This window comes from Aphidius gifuensis, linkage group LG3 (genome assembly GCF_014905175.1).
Source record: "Aphidius gifuensis isolate YNYX2018 linkage group LG3, ASM1490517v1, whole genome shotgun sequence".
NCBI classification, from domain to species: domain Eukaryota; kingdom Metazoa; phylum Arthropoda; class Insecta; order Hymenoptera; family Braconidae; genus Aphidius; species Aphidius gifuensis.
Window position 1 is genome coordinate 9,152,547 of NC_057790.1, and position 17,419 is coordinate 9,169,965.

The 17,419-nt window shown below is 29.5% G+C and overlaps 1 protein-coding gene across 1 annotated transcript in view; it reads left to right on the forward strand.

Annotated features, from left to right (window-relative positions):
- The first annotated feature begins 3,016 nt into the window (after window positions 1–3,016).
- LOC122851899 overlaps window positions 3,017–17,419 on the forward strand; it is a 50,573-nt gene continuing 36,170 nt past the window's right edge. The window contains exon 1 of the mRNA XM_044151397.1: window positions 3,017–3,689. The gene's annotated coding sequence lies outside the window, so the exon portion shown is untranslated. The remainder of the gene's footprint in view (window positions 3,690–17,419) is intronic.

Below are 17,419 nucleotides of genomic sequence, written 5' to 3' on the forward strand. Positions count from 1 at the left end.
TGCCAATAAATTATGTTTTAAAGGAATAATGTTGCCTGAAACATAATTTTTTGGCAACCCTAATTCCTTAGCTACATTTTTCCCTTAGCTGCAAAATAATTACATGTAAATTCATTCTCAAACGATAAATATGTCCAAGGAAAAGCAGTAACTAAGGAAAAGATGTAGCTCAGGAATGAAGGTTGCCAAAAAATTATATTTTATGCAACATTGATTTCCTAAGACATAATATTCTGGCAACCTTAATTCTTAGCTACATCTTTTCCTTAGCTACTGCTTTTCCTTGGACATTTTTATTGTTCAAAAATAAATTTACCCGTATTTTATTTATAAAATAAATGAAAATCCCAAGAAAAAGATGTAGCTAAGAAATTAAGGTTGCCAAAAAATTATGTTTTAAGCAACATCAATTCCTTAAAACATAATTTTTTAGCAACATTAATTCTTTAGTTACATCTTTTCATTAGCTACTGCTTCTTACTGGATATTATTATTTATTTTATCAATATATTACATGTAAATACTTTGAAAAATAAAAATGTTCAAGATAAAGCAGTTGCTGAAGGAAAGATGTAGCTGAGAAATTAATGTAGCCAAAAGAACTATGGGATATGCAACATTTTTTTTTTAGGTACTGCTTTTCCTTGGTACTTTAATTTATTCAGAAATAAGATTGATGTGATTAATGAGTCAAAAAGTTAACGTATATAAGATGCGCAATATGAATTAGCGCAAGTTTGTGGCCCCACCTTAAGCCTCGTTTTAGTCTCGTTTCAACGTCGAATCAAGGCTAAAAAGCGGCTACACCGAGTTAGCATAGGAGAATATTATAAAATTCATGTATTTTGTTATTAAATGAATAATAATAATTTTTTTTTTTTATAATTCATAATAAAACTATAATAAATTAAAAAAATAATTACAATTTTAGGTGTTTTTCAATTTTTTTTTGCTTTACCTCTTTCTAGTTTCGTTTTAGTCTCGTATTGACATCGAATCGAGGCTAAAAAACGGTTACGCCGAGTCAGAATAGAAAAATACTTCAAAATTTATCTATTTGGTTATTTAATTAATATTAATCTTTACTATTGTCTTCATCTATAAAAAATCTATTATAAATTAATGAAATAATAACAATTTTTATTTTTTTTTGCCTTTTTTTTTAAGCCTCGTTTTAGTCTCGTTTCGATGTCGAGAGGTTACGCCGAGACTGGTTAGGAAAATACCTTAAAATTTAATAATTTCGTTGTTTTATTAATAATAATTATTAGTTTTGTCTTTATTTACAATAAATTTGTATGAAACAATAGAAAATCAACATTTTATTGGTTTTTTCCCACTTTTTTCTTTTGTACCCCGTTTAGTCTCGTTTTAGCCTCGTTTCCACTTTATTCAACTTTTCATTATTTGAATTAAACATATAAAGGTATATTTTTAGAAGTTTATTCTTGTTAAAAGTTATCTATCGTTCAAAGCAAAAACCGTATTTATCATAATAATCATCATACTGTTCGAATTGAACAGCTAGTTGCAGAAATTCAAAAGTTTCTTGTTGCTGTCTCTCTACTGTTTGAAACGAAAAGCCTGTCTATTATAACAATCATCATAATATTTTTGTCAAGGAGTAACGTGGTTAACGTTTAGAAGTTTTTTTCTTGACGTGAACCATCTATCGTTTGACACAACACGCTATCTAAATGAATTCAATGAATTTCGTTAAAGAAGTTTATATCTACCGACAAGAATAACCCTTCTTTTTTTTATGCAAAAATTTGCTCAGTGTATAAATAGTGTGAGATCCGTACAGACTCTGTGACGTACAACACTACGTAAAAAATTAGTTATACATTCAAAAGGATCATAACCAATCATTTCCACGTAATCAGTCTTGTTAAGGAAAATCAATGCTAAAAAAATTGTACAATGAATCTAGTATAGTTTCAAACGAAAAATTGTGTCCTTTAAAAAACTCATTGTTTGGAAGAAAAACTAGTACTTAAGTACACTTCAGACTAATCAAAAACTGTGAAAATTTTTAGATAAAAATAAAATGATATTTCTTTTAAATTAGAAGAAAACTTCTTGGCAACACGTTGTTTTTTATAAACCAAAAACTTTTAATTTAGAAATAAAACTGGTTTGCTTTAAAAAAAAATATTATTTTTGGATAAAGTATAATGATTATTGAAATGTTGTCGATGTAGTCAAGCGTAGTTATGAAGTCACTTGTAGTCGCAGCCACTTCGACTACACAAAAAGATAGTTCTATAAACAAGTTCAAAGTGTAAAATAGCTGTAAACTATTTTCGTAGTCATATGTTCTCTTTCCGATTTTTTATATTTCCAAAGTTGCCCAAAAATAATATTTATATAATGGGATCAAAATTCTTACAAATTACGATCTTTCCATAGCTTGACATCGGAACCCCGATATATATTCACTGTCATTATACATGTCATAATAATATTACATAATAATGTTAAATATCTCATAATATTACTCTATCAATTATAAAAAAAAATGTACTTCATCCTGAATTCACCATGACTATTCGTCTAAGTGAACAATCCTGACTCTTTAATAACTTGATGATGACCTCATGTGAGTTGAGGATAAACTTATTTAAAATAACGAAAAAAAAAATTTCATGAACATTATTTGAAGTAACATATCAAGTCATAGTATAATAACTTAAAGATAGAATAATAAAACATCATTTTTAACCATTTTTAATGATTTTATTTATCATTATAAATAAATTCATCCTGAATTCACCATGACGTCATTACCAAGTCATCATGACGTCAGGATTGTTTGATTAGATGAATAATTATAATGAATTCAGAATGGAATCCATCATGATGGAGTATAATTTTTTTACATGGGGACTAACGTCTAACTATATGATGCACTGCATGTCCAAGTATAGTGCCAGTAAATATGAAAGTATTTACAAAATAGCTTAGCCAATGATGGTAAGGTAAAAGACGTCAATGTCATCGCATAAACCGGTTTCATGTTGGTGTATAGCGTAGGCCAGTAACAGTCTCGACGTAAACATCACCTGGATAAAATATCATTGTTTATGATTTTGTGGCCGTATACTCTGTTATAACTTCGTCTCGTCAAATAAAATGTTTTAAATGTCAAGTTTTGATTATTTTTATCTTGATATTTTGGGCGAATCGGTTCTTTGTGTGACTCTATTTCTAGTTTTTATGACTTCTATGACTAATAAGTAAATAGAAAATAATCAGAAAGTTGCCTTCAACAAAGAAACAACGAGTGTATAAGAAATGTATAAAAACGGTCGTTGAAAAAATCATGATAATGAAATTATTACTTATTCTACATCGTGTTTCTACAGAGATCAATTTCTTCCATAATATTAATTTTTATTTCGATGAGTGACTCATCGAAAGTATAAAACTTGAAGTGCAGCCATCTTTTGAAGATTCAGGTTTTTATTTTTTATGTTGTTATTGTAGTACGCATACAAGTTGAAAATATATTCATTTTGCAAATTTTGCACAGATGACTAAGAAAGTGTCAGGGATTGTTAAATTTTTACGACGAGTCTCAAGTTTTTATTGTATGTAGAATTGTTTTCAAACATTAATTAAAATTACTACGACTTCATCCAGCTGTAAAAGTAATCTAAAAAAATAGAAGATCAGACAAACGTACTGTAAGTATACTTTAGTTTCCGTGATACGATAAATATATCTCTACTATAGATATGCTCTGTTGAATATACACAAAATGTTGAATCTTCCGTTGTCAAACTTTGTTTCGGGTATCTTCAATGTCAAGAACCGCTGTCGTTGAGATTTTCCGATGCTGTTTTTTTTTTAAAAAAAAATCAAAACAGCCTGCTGGAAAACCTTTTATTTTATTTTTTTCGTTATTATAATTTAAAGAACCGAATTTGAAAGAGTAGATGTTCTAAATATTTTACTTAAGTATTCAATAAACGTATTCGTGTTTAAACAAATTCTTGTTAAGAATTATTCATAGTAGTTCCCATAATAAAAATTATATATAATCACTTTATAAAATTCTTATATACATTTTATACATGTATAAATTTTATATAAAATTGGGCCAAAAATGGTATGAAATTTTTATATAATTTGCATAAGGTGTATTGTATAAAAGCTTATATATACTATATATATAAATTATATATAATTGTTGTATATAACTTTTATATTATTTTTATATTTATTTTATAAAAAAAAATATATATAATTTTTATAAAAAATTTTTACCGTATTTCGAATGTCAAAATGTTTGTTACAAACAATGATTGTTTAAATAATTAAATAATTGAAAAAAAAATATTCATGTTATTGTATAAATAACCATACAGAATTAATTAGCTTTTTTTAATTTTTCCTAAATCTAACAATGTCACTGAGCGGGGATCGAACTGGGGTCTACCGGATGACAGTCGGATAAGCTAACCATTGCGCCACGAGGTTGTACATGAGATAATGAATTCATTTCTGGTTCATGAGAACTTTGAGAATGTATCTTATTTTTTTTATTAAAAGTAAATTATAGAAAAGTAACTGAAATAACTTAACGATTTTCTAAGTAATCAAATATCTCTATAAATGAAAAAATAATATTTCAATCATTGCATTCTCAAAATCGCCAGGAACGAAAAATGAATTTGTTATCTCATGTACAACCCCGTGGCGCAATGGTTAGCTTATCCGACTATCAGCCGGTAGACCCCAGTTCGATCCCCGTTAAATGACATTTTTAGATTTAGGAATAATTAACAAAAGCTAATTACTTCTGTATGGTCTCTACAATAAAATTAATATATTTTTTTTTTTTCAATTATTTAAATATTTTAACAATCATTGTTTGTAACAAACATTTTGACATTCGAAATACGGTAAAAATTTTTTATAAAAATTGTATATTTTTTTTTATAAAATAAATAAAAAAATAATATAAAAGTTATATACAACAATTATATATAATTTATATATATAGTATAGGAATCTGACCTATGGGCGGGGTATAGTAGCACGCACACACACTAACCGTGTCCGTGAGCCAATATGGCGCATTCCGGATCCTTTTTGGCGCGTCATTTGAATAACAAATACAGTATTATTTGAGTGTTATATTTTTATCATGTTATTATTGATCATTCTTGATAAATTTTTCCACACTAAAAGACTATCTACTGTTTTCAAGGTTTTGTTTTTAATTAGGCACTTATTGGGCTCTCAAAAAATATGAAATTCTAAATTAAAATTATTTTTAGCACGACTGATAAAATTCTCTACTGAACATATATATATATACCTATGTATTTATTTTTTTTTTTATACGCTCTAGAATTGTACTAGCCTTGACAATCATTTTTTAACAATCAATTTATTCATCAATATTTATAATATTAAATCTGTATACACGTATTTTGACACTTGGCTACGACTCACTACCACCTCACTATTTATGTATCCAGAAATAGTTTACTAATCGGCCACCAGATGCCATGGTGAATAGGTCAGAACCCTATATATAAGCTTTTATACAATACACCTCCCGAGATGAAAAATATTATATATACAAAAAAAAAAGGCTGTCGTATACGGCTGTTTCCGTCCCACCAAACAGACAATAAGCAGCCGTATACAAGTATAAAAGTATACGTATATTATATATACAAATATTGGTCAGAATTTATTTCACCTGCAGGTAAAATAAATTCTGATTTCCATTAGGCGAAAGCAGATGAAAACCTCAATGTGAAAATTTAACCCTCAATTCAGTGACACCATAACTACAAATACAGTCAAAATATAGTCAAAATAGCTGTGACTAGGAGTGAATTCACGTGAAATATAATATGACTTCATGAATAATTTACAGCTATTACAGACTTTGGATATATTTCTGAGTCCCAATCTAGAAAAATCTTTTTGCATCTGCAAGAGGTACTGTAAGGTACTTGTGTAGGAAAACACAACATGACCAAGCATTAGCCAATGCTTAACGAACTTCTGCCAATAATTGGCGAAAATGTATAGGCCATTAATGCGGTAAGCCTGGAGCGTTACGGTAGTTTAATATCAGCTGTCATGGATGACACAATAATGTTTTTCAAAATTAGCCCGATGATTGACCAAGCATAAGCCAATAAACGGCCATTGATGGCCTGTTAGTCCCTCAAGGGTAAACAAAGTATGGCAAGATGTTTTCTACCATTTATTAATTACATTATTAGAAAAAAATATTAATGATTATAATTGGAGAAATTATGATTAAACAATACTGATATTTGGGTTCACCTGGATTTGAACTCAGGTCTCCTGTGTGACATCCTGAAAGATTGCCACTCCGCCACGGCAGCTATAACGAAGCTCATAAATAGGTTTCTGATTTGGATAAAAAATTATCAGGTAAGCTACATCCTTTCCTGAGTTAAATTAAAAGCTATAATTAAAAGCTAAGGAGTAGATGTAGCTTCCCGAGTGGAAATTTTGATCCGATTCGGATCAGGTTTACCTGATATAAAGTTCGATTTGGACCCGGTTTACCAGTTTCGATTCAGATCCGAATGTAACGTCAGTAGAGATCCGGATCGGATCAGGAAATACGGATCCGGTCATACTAATAACCCCTTAGCAAAATAGGATTGCCAAATGCATATCCAGCAAAGATCCGAATTGATACATTAACCGGATCCGCATTTATACTTAAACTGGATCCGAGTTTATACTTAAACCGGATCCGAATTGATACTCAAACCGGATCCAAATTTATACTTAAATCCGATCTGAATTTTGATTTAAAACACAAAAAAAATATGTACTTTTTTAAATTATTTTTTCTAACAATCATTATTAACAATTTTTCTATCTTAGAAAATTCAACCTAAGCTAAACTAAAATTCCGGAACTTACGGGGATTGATCTCGGGGCTTGTCCGTTCAAAGTCGACTATCCTATCGACCACGGCGGCGTACATGGAATCGTTGAAATCAAAAGTTATTTACAAGCGTAAAAAGTTATTTAAAAATTACAATAGAAAAGCTTAATATGATTGATAATATACATAGGCAACAATGTATTTAATATTATCAAAAAATAAAATGACAGTTTGAAGTTAATTTTTTTTTTTTTTTTTTCAAATACTTCTAAGTTGGATCCGTTTTGAATCAGAAAAACCGGATCCAATTTGAATATGAATAGAGTAAGGTAAATGGATCCAGTTTATCTTAGCAATACTTGATCCGATTCAGATCAGGAAAAAGTAAAAGAAACCGGATCCGGCTTACCTTAGTCAAACCTGACTGAACCCAGAGATAACTTTAAAAAAAAAAAATAAACTCCGATTCAAGTCCAACGTCCCGGATCCGAAACGAGTCAGGTAACCCGGATTCGTCTTACCTTAGCAAAACCTGACTGAATCCGAAAATAACTTAGAAAAAAAAATTAAGTACGATTAAAGTCCGGCGTCCCGGATCCGATTCACATCACGACAAAGTAAGGAAAGCCGGATCCGATTTGAGTCCGTTTACTCAGATCCGATTCGGATCCGAAAAGAGTCAAGAAACCCAGATCCGGCTGACCTTAGCCAAACCTGACTGAACCCGGATGTTGACTTTGAAAAAAAAGTCACATTTCGATTTAAGTCCGGCAATCCGGATCCGATTCGGATCAAGAAAGAGTAAGAAAAATTAGATCAGCCATCAGTTAGCCTCAGTCATAACGGATCCGAAAAGAGTCAGGAAACCCAGATGCAGATTACCTTAGCCATACCGGATCCAATTCAGATCAGGATCTGGCCAAGCCGGATTCAATGTCCACTTGGGTTACCTGTTAATTTTTTAAGAATTAATTCAGCCAAAAAAATAAACAGGTAACACTTTTTTCAAAAAATTATATATTATATGGTTTATTTTATTTTTGTTAATATTATTAATTATAAAAAAAATTACTTACTAGTTTTGAACGGTTACAGTTTCAATTTTCACATTTAAAAAGATTTTCCACTTACAAAAATATTTTAAGTGCCTTATATATAAGTTCCAAAAGTTATGTTGTAATTTTTACTATTATCTGATAATGCGTTCGCTTCCTACACGGTTGGTCCCAAGTTCAAACCCCGCATTAGACAAAAAACAAAATAAATCCGTTATGAGTTCGTTTAGGAAAAAGAAAATATATCCTGCCCGTATACCTTAGTTCCTTCAATTAAAATAATTGATTAAAATTATTGATAAAGTAATAAAAAATAAATAAATTTTTTTCATTTTTTTTTTTATCACTGAGAGAACAAAAAAGTTATTTTTATTCTAAAATTCATTTATTTTCACTTGATGGATTAAGTTTCGACGGGCCGAGAGACCATTCCAATAAAATTCAGGAATTGTAAAGATAATTTCACGTGATGAATCCAGTCTCGAGTTATAAATCGTCCTTGGGATTTTTATTTTTAAAAAATAAAGTAACACGTATTTTATTTATTGAATAAATAAAAATCTCAAGGACAAGCAGTAGCTAAGAAAAAGATGGATTTAAGGAATTGATGTACAAGATCAACGAAAAAGAAAAAAAAAAGAATCAATAATATTACTTCAGAAAAAAATTCTCTCAGTGCATGGTTAGCCCCTGAGCCATTATTTTCCCATCGTTTATATACCTTTGGATGTGTGCCTAATCACATCTTGTAAATCTGAATTTACCGTTTTCCGTTGTGTACGTTAAATCAAAAATTATTCTTCAAACTAAAAAGTATCTTTTTAAATACACTATAATAAACTTAATAATAATAAATATATATATATATATTTATCAAGTACACCATTCGTTCTTTACTTTGATTAAAAAAGTAAAAATAATCTATATTGTAAAATTATTGTACAATTACAATAATAATTTTCGTATTTAAACTCACACATCATTATCTATTTCTCTTCATTTAAAACATAAATTTAATCAATATTACAAATTAATTATTATTGTATAATGATTCAATATTTTATGTTTTAAGTTTAGGAAATATTATTTTGAATAAACAATAGTAATAGGTATATTAATCTTGTAAATGAAAAATACTATCATGCATGTATTTATACATTATACATATGGGGCATTCCATGTCAACTCACAGGGTTTTTTCCCTCACCCTCTCAGATTTGAAAACGGATATTTTTTTTGGGTTAGTCATCGACTCAGATGTACCTCTGATTTTTTTTTTTATTTTTACCATCATTAACCGCCGAGCCAGAATCAAAAAACACCTCCTTCACAAGAGTAAACTACGATTTCGCCATTTTTTAAAAATCTGATTTTTTTACTGTGAATAGTAGAGCACCAGATTAGCTCAATTTCAAAATTTCATCATGGGATAACGATGGGTTCATCATAAAAAATTTTTTTTTCCATGACAAAATTACTAAAATCAGGCAAGATCATATGCCCAAACAACAGGTTTTTTTTTTGTTTTTTATAGGAAATTTTCTCACGATTACGGGAAAAATACGAAAAAAATTCCCACGCATGCGCAAAGTGGTTAAAAATCAAGTTCGATTATCGAAAAAACGGCTATTTATCGGTTATATATCGTACAGTTATTAAAATAACGATTGATTCCAAAATTCAATAATAGTGATTGATGAAACTCGTTAAGGAAAAAAAAGTTTCATAATAAAAATTTAACATCTCGAATAAATATTGATTGTTTAGCTATAATTACAGCTATAGTTAAAAATCTAACGGCTAAGTAAATCGTATACATGTTTTGAAAAAATATCGATAATTCGAAAACTATTCGAGATATCGAAATTTCTATTAGGACATGTTTTTCTCTCTGACGAGTTTTATCGATCGCCATTATTAAATTTCAGAATTGATCGTTATTTTCAAAGCTGTACAATATATAACCGATAAATAGCCGTTTTTTCGATAATTGAACTTGATTTTTAATCACTTTGCGCATGCGTGGGAATTTTTTTCGTATTTTTCCCGTAATCGTGAGAAAATTTCCTATAAGAAACAAAAAAAAAAACCTGTTATTTGGGCATATGATCTTGCCTGAAAGTGATTCATGAAAAAAAAATGATCGTTATCCCATGATGAAATTTTGAAATTGAGCTATTGAAAAGAAATTTTTAGATTTGAATAAACAAAAAAAGTTCTTGTTATGAATAGAAAACTTCTTGTTGAAAGACAAAAAAATTCTTGAAACATGACAGATTTAGATTTGAAATGAACCTAAAATAGATTTGAAAAAAAAAAATTATCCTTGTAATGATAATAAAACTTCTTGATATAAATGCTAAAAAGGCCTTGAATTTAGACGCATACTTCTTGAAAAAAATCTTTTTGTTCTCATTTCAAGAACAACAGTTCTAAATTTTAGAATAAGGCTTTTTGTAAATAATCAAGTTGTGTCTTGAATTGAGAACAAAAAGATTTCTATCAAGTCGAAATTAGATTCAATTCAAGAAGTAAATTACTACTGATTTAAATAAATAAAAAAATTATTTATTTAACATTACTTTTGTTAATTACCAGAAGTACAGTGCAACTTTACATTGTAAACCATTTTTTTTTTTCCTAAACTAATTACGTATGAGAGGAACCGAACCCTTGACCGACGCAAACCACGATATCCCAAACCTAACGACTTTCCCACCGAGCCACGAGCGCATGTACATGACGGAACGAAAATTTCTGTTCTCATAAAGCACGACATTTAAGAAGAAAAATTAAATCATATTCCAATTTAAAAAAATCAAGTTTGATAATAAATACTTACGAAAAATATATAAAACTGAATGATATAAAAAAATTAATATAAAAAAAATTTGATAGAAAACTAATCTTTAGTCGGTATTCATTTTTTATATTATTATCATATTATTATTAAAGTAATACAAACATAGAAAAAGAATATTTTATTATGTCTGACAAGTTGTCTTATGATATATGTATAAAAAAATATGAGCAAAACATTTTCCTTTTGACTTGTTGACAAAATTAACTTCAATTTGAATATGACGTAATCTTTCTTCTTAAATGTCGTGCTTTATGAGAACAGAAATTTTCGTTCCGTCATGTACATGCGCTCGTGGCTCGGTGGGAAAGTCGTTAGGTTTGGGATATCGTGGTTTGCGTCGGTCAAGGGTTCGGTTCCTCTCATACATCGAGTAATTTAGGAAAAATGGTTTACAATAAAAGTTGACACTGTACCAAAAGTAATGTTAAATAAATAATTTTTTTATTTATTCAAATCAGTAGTAATTTACTCCTTGAATTGAATCTAATTTCGACTTGATAGAAATCTTTTTGTTCTCAATTCAAGACACAACTTGATTATTTACAAGAAGCCTTGTTCTAAAATTTAGAACTGTTGTTCTTGAAATGAGAACAAAAAGATTTTTTTCAAGAAGTATGCGTCTAAATTCAAGGCCATTTTGGATTATTTCCAAGAAGCCTCGTTCTAAAATTTAGAAATGTTGTTCATGAAGTGAGAACAAAAAGATTTTTTTTAAGAAGTATGCGTCTCAACTCAAGACCTTTTCAGCATTTATTTTAAGAAGTTTTATTATCATTACAAGGATAATTTTTCTTTTTTTAAATCTATTTTAGGTTCATTTCAAATCTAAATCTGTCATGTTTCAAGATTTTTTTTGTCTTTTAACAAGAAGTTTTCTATTCATAACAAGAACTTTTTTTCTTCTTTTAAAACTAAAAATTTCCTAGAACGAAAATTCTATTTTCAAGAAGTTTTGTTATCAGATATAGAATTTTTTTTTTACAGTATGTTTTCTCCTTCTACTTCATTCCCAACCCGCGCCTAGAGATGTTCACACATCAAAAATAATTCTAAACACTATCAGCTCTAGTTATGACCGATTATGGCAAACTTCAAGTATCAGATTCAAGAAGTTTTCTTTTGATAGTTAGAAGAATTTTTCGTCAGTGTTAGATGACCAATGATTAGCAACCATTAATTGCCCAAGCATTGGCTGAGACATAGATGGGTCCAGCTTGGTTGCCAGTTATTGGCTAAGCTTTGACAGCACCAAATGGCCATTGCATGGTTGCCATCACTGGCCTAGCATCGGCTGACTCTCGGACGGCCAAAAGTTGGTCTTTGGTTGATCTCATCTAAATCAGAAACTTATTAATAAGCTGCGTTATAGCTGCCGATATACAAAGTATCTCGTAAATCTCGTCAGTCGCGCAAGCCACAAGATTGTACATTTAATTCTGAGTCGTAAACGGTTTCGAAATTTTTATGTACGACACTTTTTGCCCGAGATATTAACGTTTCAAATTGTGACCAATCGGATTTAAACGTCGTGAACTATTTTACTTAAATACATTAATTCATTTTTGATGAGTTTATAATGATTGATTCTTATCTTTCAATCACTTTTTAATCGCTTTACAGATCGCAATTTATGATTTTATATGATATTATCTTTGTGATCACTTTAACTGAAATAAAAAAGTGTCCAACAAAGTGATTTCAAAAGTTATTACCCATATCATCACAATTAAAAACATAAACATATTTGCATTGATTAATGAAATAATAATGTAACCAAAAAATAATGAGATCAAAAAAGCGATTTAAAAAATAATCACTTATACCTTAGCATCGAGAGACTCAGTAGAGTCTCACCTCAATTTTGTCCCAGCGCGAAACCTCACCGTATAAGTATTTTGAGTCAGCGATCTGTGACGTCACGATTTTTAATTTCTGTTTCACCTCCTTAATTAAAGTTAGAAAAAAAAACTAAAAATAGTTCCATTATATATATATGTATAGATGCCTCTCTTTCCAATAAATCAAATCTTCATGCTTATACGTGTGTTTATGCAGAAGGATGTGTTGGTTATTTTACCGTTGATGGTACAGCAGAGTTTGTTTTTTTTTTATTTTCCCTTAGCTATACATATATATACAGTGGTGGTTTCGGGGACATTTTTTTTTTTTGCGATTTTATTCAGTAATTGAACTTTGTACATCAATGTACATTCATGTATAGATGATTTTATTGTATACACCAAAATAAAAAAATTTTCATCGATTGGTACTTTCAAGGACCATCGTTATCACACTGTTTCAACCCTTTACTTACCTTATTTATTCGAATCCTTTGTATTTTAGTATTGTGTTGGCATGAATTTAAAAGGTACAAAAAATAGGAGTAGTAAATTTTACATTTTTAATACATAAAATTTAAGATTTGACACAAGTCCTCAAAACAACAAATGCATGAAAAATTTATCTATGTAATGGAGGTTTCGAGGACTTTTCTTTTTAAATTTCAATTATCCCTTTAATATAACCCAACGACTGTTTTGACGGTGACAATAGTCCTTATATCTATTAATTAATACTTATATTGAATAACAATCCATGAAATTAATCAGGGTCATATGATAGAACTTCTTTGTTATCGTTTTAACTTGATGTCCCCAAAATTTCCGATAGATTTTTTTTAAAAACTATGGAATGGAGGTTTCAAGGACTTTCTTTTTGAAAATTCACTTATCTTTTTAATATAACTCGATGACTGTTTTGACGGTGGCAATAATCCTGATATTTATTAATTAATACTTAAATTGAATAACAATTCATAAAATGTATCAGGGATATATGATAGGACTTCTTTGTTATCGTTTCAACTTGATGTCCCCAGATCCTCCCCAGGTAGAATTTAGTGTCGATTTTCGACACGCAGTGTCCATTCGACGTCGAAATTCGAGCTCGAAACGACATCGAAAGGTGAAGTTTTTCGACGTCGAACCGATGTCGATCCGACTGTGGCGCGTCATACGGTGATAATATTAACATATTTATGATAGGGCTCAGTAGATGGCAGAGTGAGTGATTTTCATCAGATTTATTGACGTATCATTAATTTGAGCAGGGATGGGCATACCGTGAGTTTTTGAGTTGTTTACAATTATCCAGAAATAAAACGTTTAAAACAGGATAAATTACATGTATTTCATTTGTTAAATAAATAAATGACTAAGGACAAGCAGTAGCTAAGGAAAAGATGTAGCTAAGGAATTAATGTGACTAAGGAATTATTTCCTTGGAACATAATTCTTCGGCAACCTCAATTCCTTAGCTACATCTTTTCCTTAGCTACTGCTTTTTCTTGGACATTTGTATTTTTAAAAAATAAATTAACGTGCAGGTTTGGAAATATCACAAAACCTTTCTGATAAACTCAAACCAGACTTAAATCAAAACGGAATAAACGACGTAATTTTAAAACGTCCTCAAAACCACTATACTATGAAATTTTTTTAGTCATAGAACGGTGGTTTTGAGCACTTGCAACCTATACCCGAAATTATAAAATTAATCTTTCAAACTTGAAATAAGAGGAATCTTCTATAATGTAATTTGTTATAGATTTAATAATGTATTGGACGAATCGAATCATAACGACTATCACATAAGACCAGAATATAAAGAAATTCTCCGACGAAAAACGCGTTGATTAGAAAGACGGTCGTTCTGTATTTTATTAACATAGAAAATTTAGACAATCTTATAATAGATATAAGGACTATTGCTACTTCCACAACAGTCATTGAGCTATTTTGAAAAGATAAGTGAATTTTCAAAAGAAAAGTCCTCGAAACCTCCATTACATAGTTTTTTAAAAAAATCTATTGGATCCAGGTAGAAATCTAATGTCTATTCGACGTCGAATAGCGCTCGATTTCCGAGGCCCACACTCCGTTCGACGTCGAAATTCGAGCTCAAAACGATGTCGGAGGGTGACGCTATTCGATGTCGGATCGACGTCGTTTCGGACTTGTTCATAAAATAATCGCTTGCATTGAATTTTGATAGATGGCAGTAGAGTCAAGTTCTATATATAGGTAAAGAAGGCAATTTTTTTTATTAGCAATATGATTAAAAGCAATAAATTAAAGAAAAAATGCCTCATACGCAGGGATGGGCATCTGTGAGTTTTTGAGTTGCTTACAATTATCCATGAATGAAACGTTTGAAACAGGATAAAACGGATAAAACCCACGTGATCTCTCAATAGCTCAAATTTTTCAGTTGTCACATGTTAATTTATACAGAATCAATTCAGCCATGGAAATTAACATGTAGACAACCTCCTTTCCATAGCTTTTTATTGATTTAAATCAATAAAAAGCTATAGGAAAAATGGTGGCTATGAAAAGGAAGTTGTCACATGTTAATCTATACAGAATAAATTTAGCCATCGAAATTAACATGTAGACAACCTCCATTCCATAGCTTTTTATTAATTTAAATAAATGAAAAGCAATAGGAAAAAGGATAGCTAAGGAAAAAAGGTTGCCACATGTTAATTTATACAGAAATAATTTTGCCAAAGAAATTAACATGCAGACAACATCCTTTCCTTAGCTAATATTTTTCCCATAGCTTTTAATTTATTTAAATAAATAAAAAGCTATAGGAAAAATGGTAGCTATGGAAAGGATGTTGTCACATGTTAATTTATACGAAATTAATTTTGCCAAAGAAATTAACATGCAGGCAACATCTTTTCCTTAGCTACTGCTTTTCCTTGGACCTTTTTGATTTTTTTCCTAAATAAAATACATGTAAATTTATGTTTAAATAATACAATCGTCAAAGGAAAAGATGTAGCTAAGAAAAGGACGTAGCTAAGGAATTGAGGTTGCCAAAGAATTATGTTTCAAGGAAATAATCCCTTAGTCACATTGATTCCTTAGCTCCATCTTTTCCTAAGCTACTGCTTTTCCTTGGACATTTTTTATTTATTTTATAAATAAAATACATGTAAATTTATTTTTTAAAAATACAAATGTCCAAGGAAAAGCAGTAGCTAAGGAAAAGATGTAGCTAAGGAATTGAGGTTGCCGAAGAATTATGTTTCAAGGAAATAATTCCTTAGTCACATAAATTCCTTAGCTCCATCTTTTCCTTAGCTACTGCTTTTCCTTGGACATTTTTTATTTATTTTATAAATAAAATACATGTAAATTTATTTTTTGAAAATACAAATGTCCAAGAAAAAGCAGTAGCTAAGGAAAAGATGGAGCTAAGGAATTTATGTGACTAAGGAATAATTTCCTTGAAAGATAATTCTTCGGCAACCTCAATTCCTTAGCTACATCTTTTCCTTAGCTACTGCTTTTTCTTGGACATTTGTATTTTCAAAAAATAAATTTACATGTATTTTATTTATTAAATAAATAAAAAATGTCCAAGGAAAAGCAGTGGCTAAGGAAAAGATGCAGCTGAGGAATTAATGTGACTAAGGAATTATTTCCTTGAAACACTCAGCTAACAGCAGCTCATCTCTTAGCTACTGCTTTTCTTGGACATTTGTATTTTTAAAACTAAATTTACATGTATTTTATTATAAAATAAATAAAAAATGTCCAGGAAAGCAGTAGCTAGAAAGATAGCAACTAAGGTTGAGGTTGCCAAAAGAATATGTTTCAAGGAAATAATTACTTAGTCACATTGATTCCTTAGCTCCATCTTTTCTCAGCTACTGCTTTCCTCATTTTTTATTTATTTTATAAAATACAAAATGCATGTAAATTTATTTTCAAAAATACAAATGTCCAAGAAAAAGCAGTAACTAAAGAAAAATAATAACTAAATTGAGGTTGCCGAAGAATTATGTTTCAAGGACATAATTCCTTGGTCACATAAATTCCTTAGCTCCATCTTTTCCTTAGCTACTGCTTTTCCCTGGACATTTTTTATTTATTTTATAAATAAAATACATGTGAATTTATTTTTTAAAAATACAAATGTCCAAGAAAAAGCAGTAGCTGAGGAAAAGATGTAGCTAAGGAATTAAGGTTGCCAAAGATTTATATTTTAAGCAACATTATTTCCTTGAAACATAATTCTTTGAAAACTGACATTAAAATTTAGCAGCTACATCTTTTCCTTAGCTACTGCTTTTCCTTAGACATTTGTATTTTCAAAAAATAAATTTACATGTATTTTATATATTAAATAAATAAAAATTGTCCAAAGAAAAGCAGTGGCTAAGGAAAAGATGCAGCTGAGGAATTAATGTGACTAAAGAATTATTTCCTTGAAACATAATTCTTTGGGAACCTCAATTCCTTAGCTACATCTTTTCCTTAGCTACTGCTTTTTCTTGGACATTTGTATTTTTAAAAAATAAATTTGTATTTTATTTATAAAATAAATGAAAAAATGTCCAGGACTTAAGTATAAGAAAAAAGATAATAAAATTAAGGTTGCCAAAGAATCATATTTTAAGCAACATTATTCCCTTGAAACATAATTTTTTGGCAACCTTAATTCCTTAGCTACACCTTTCCTTTGACGATTGTATTATTTAAAAATAAATTTACATGTATTTTATTTATGAAAAAAATCAAAAAGGTC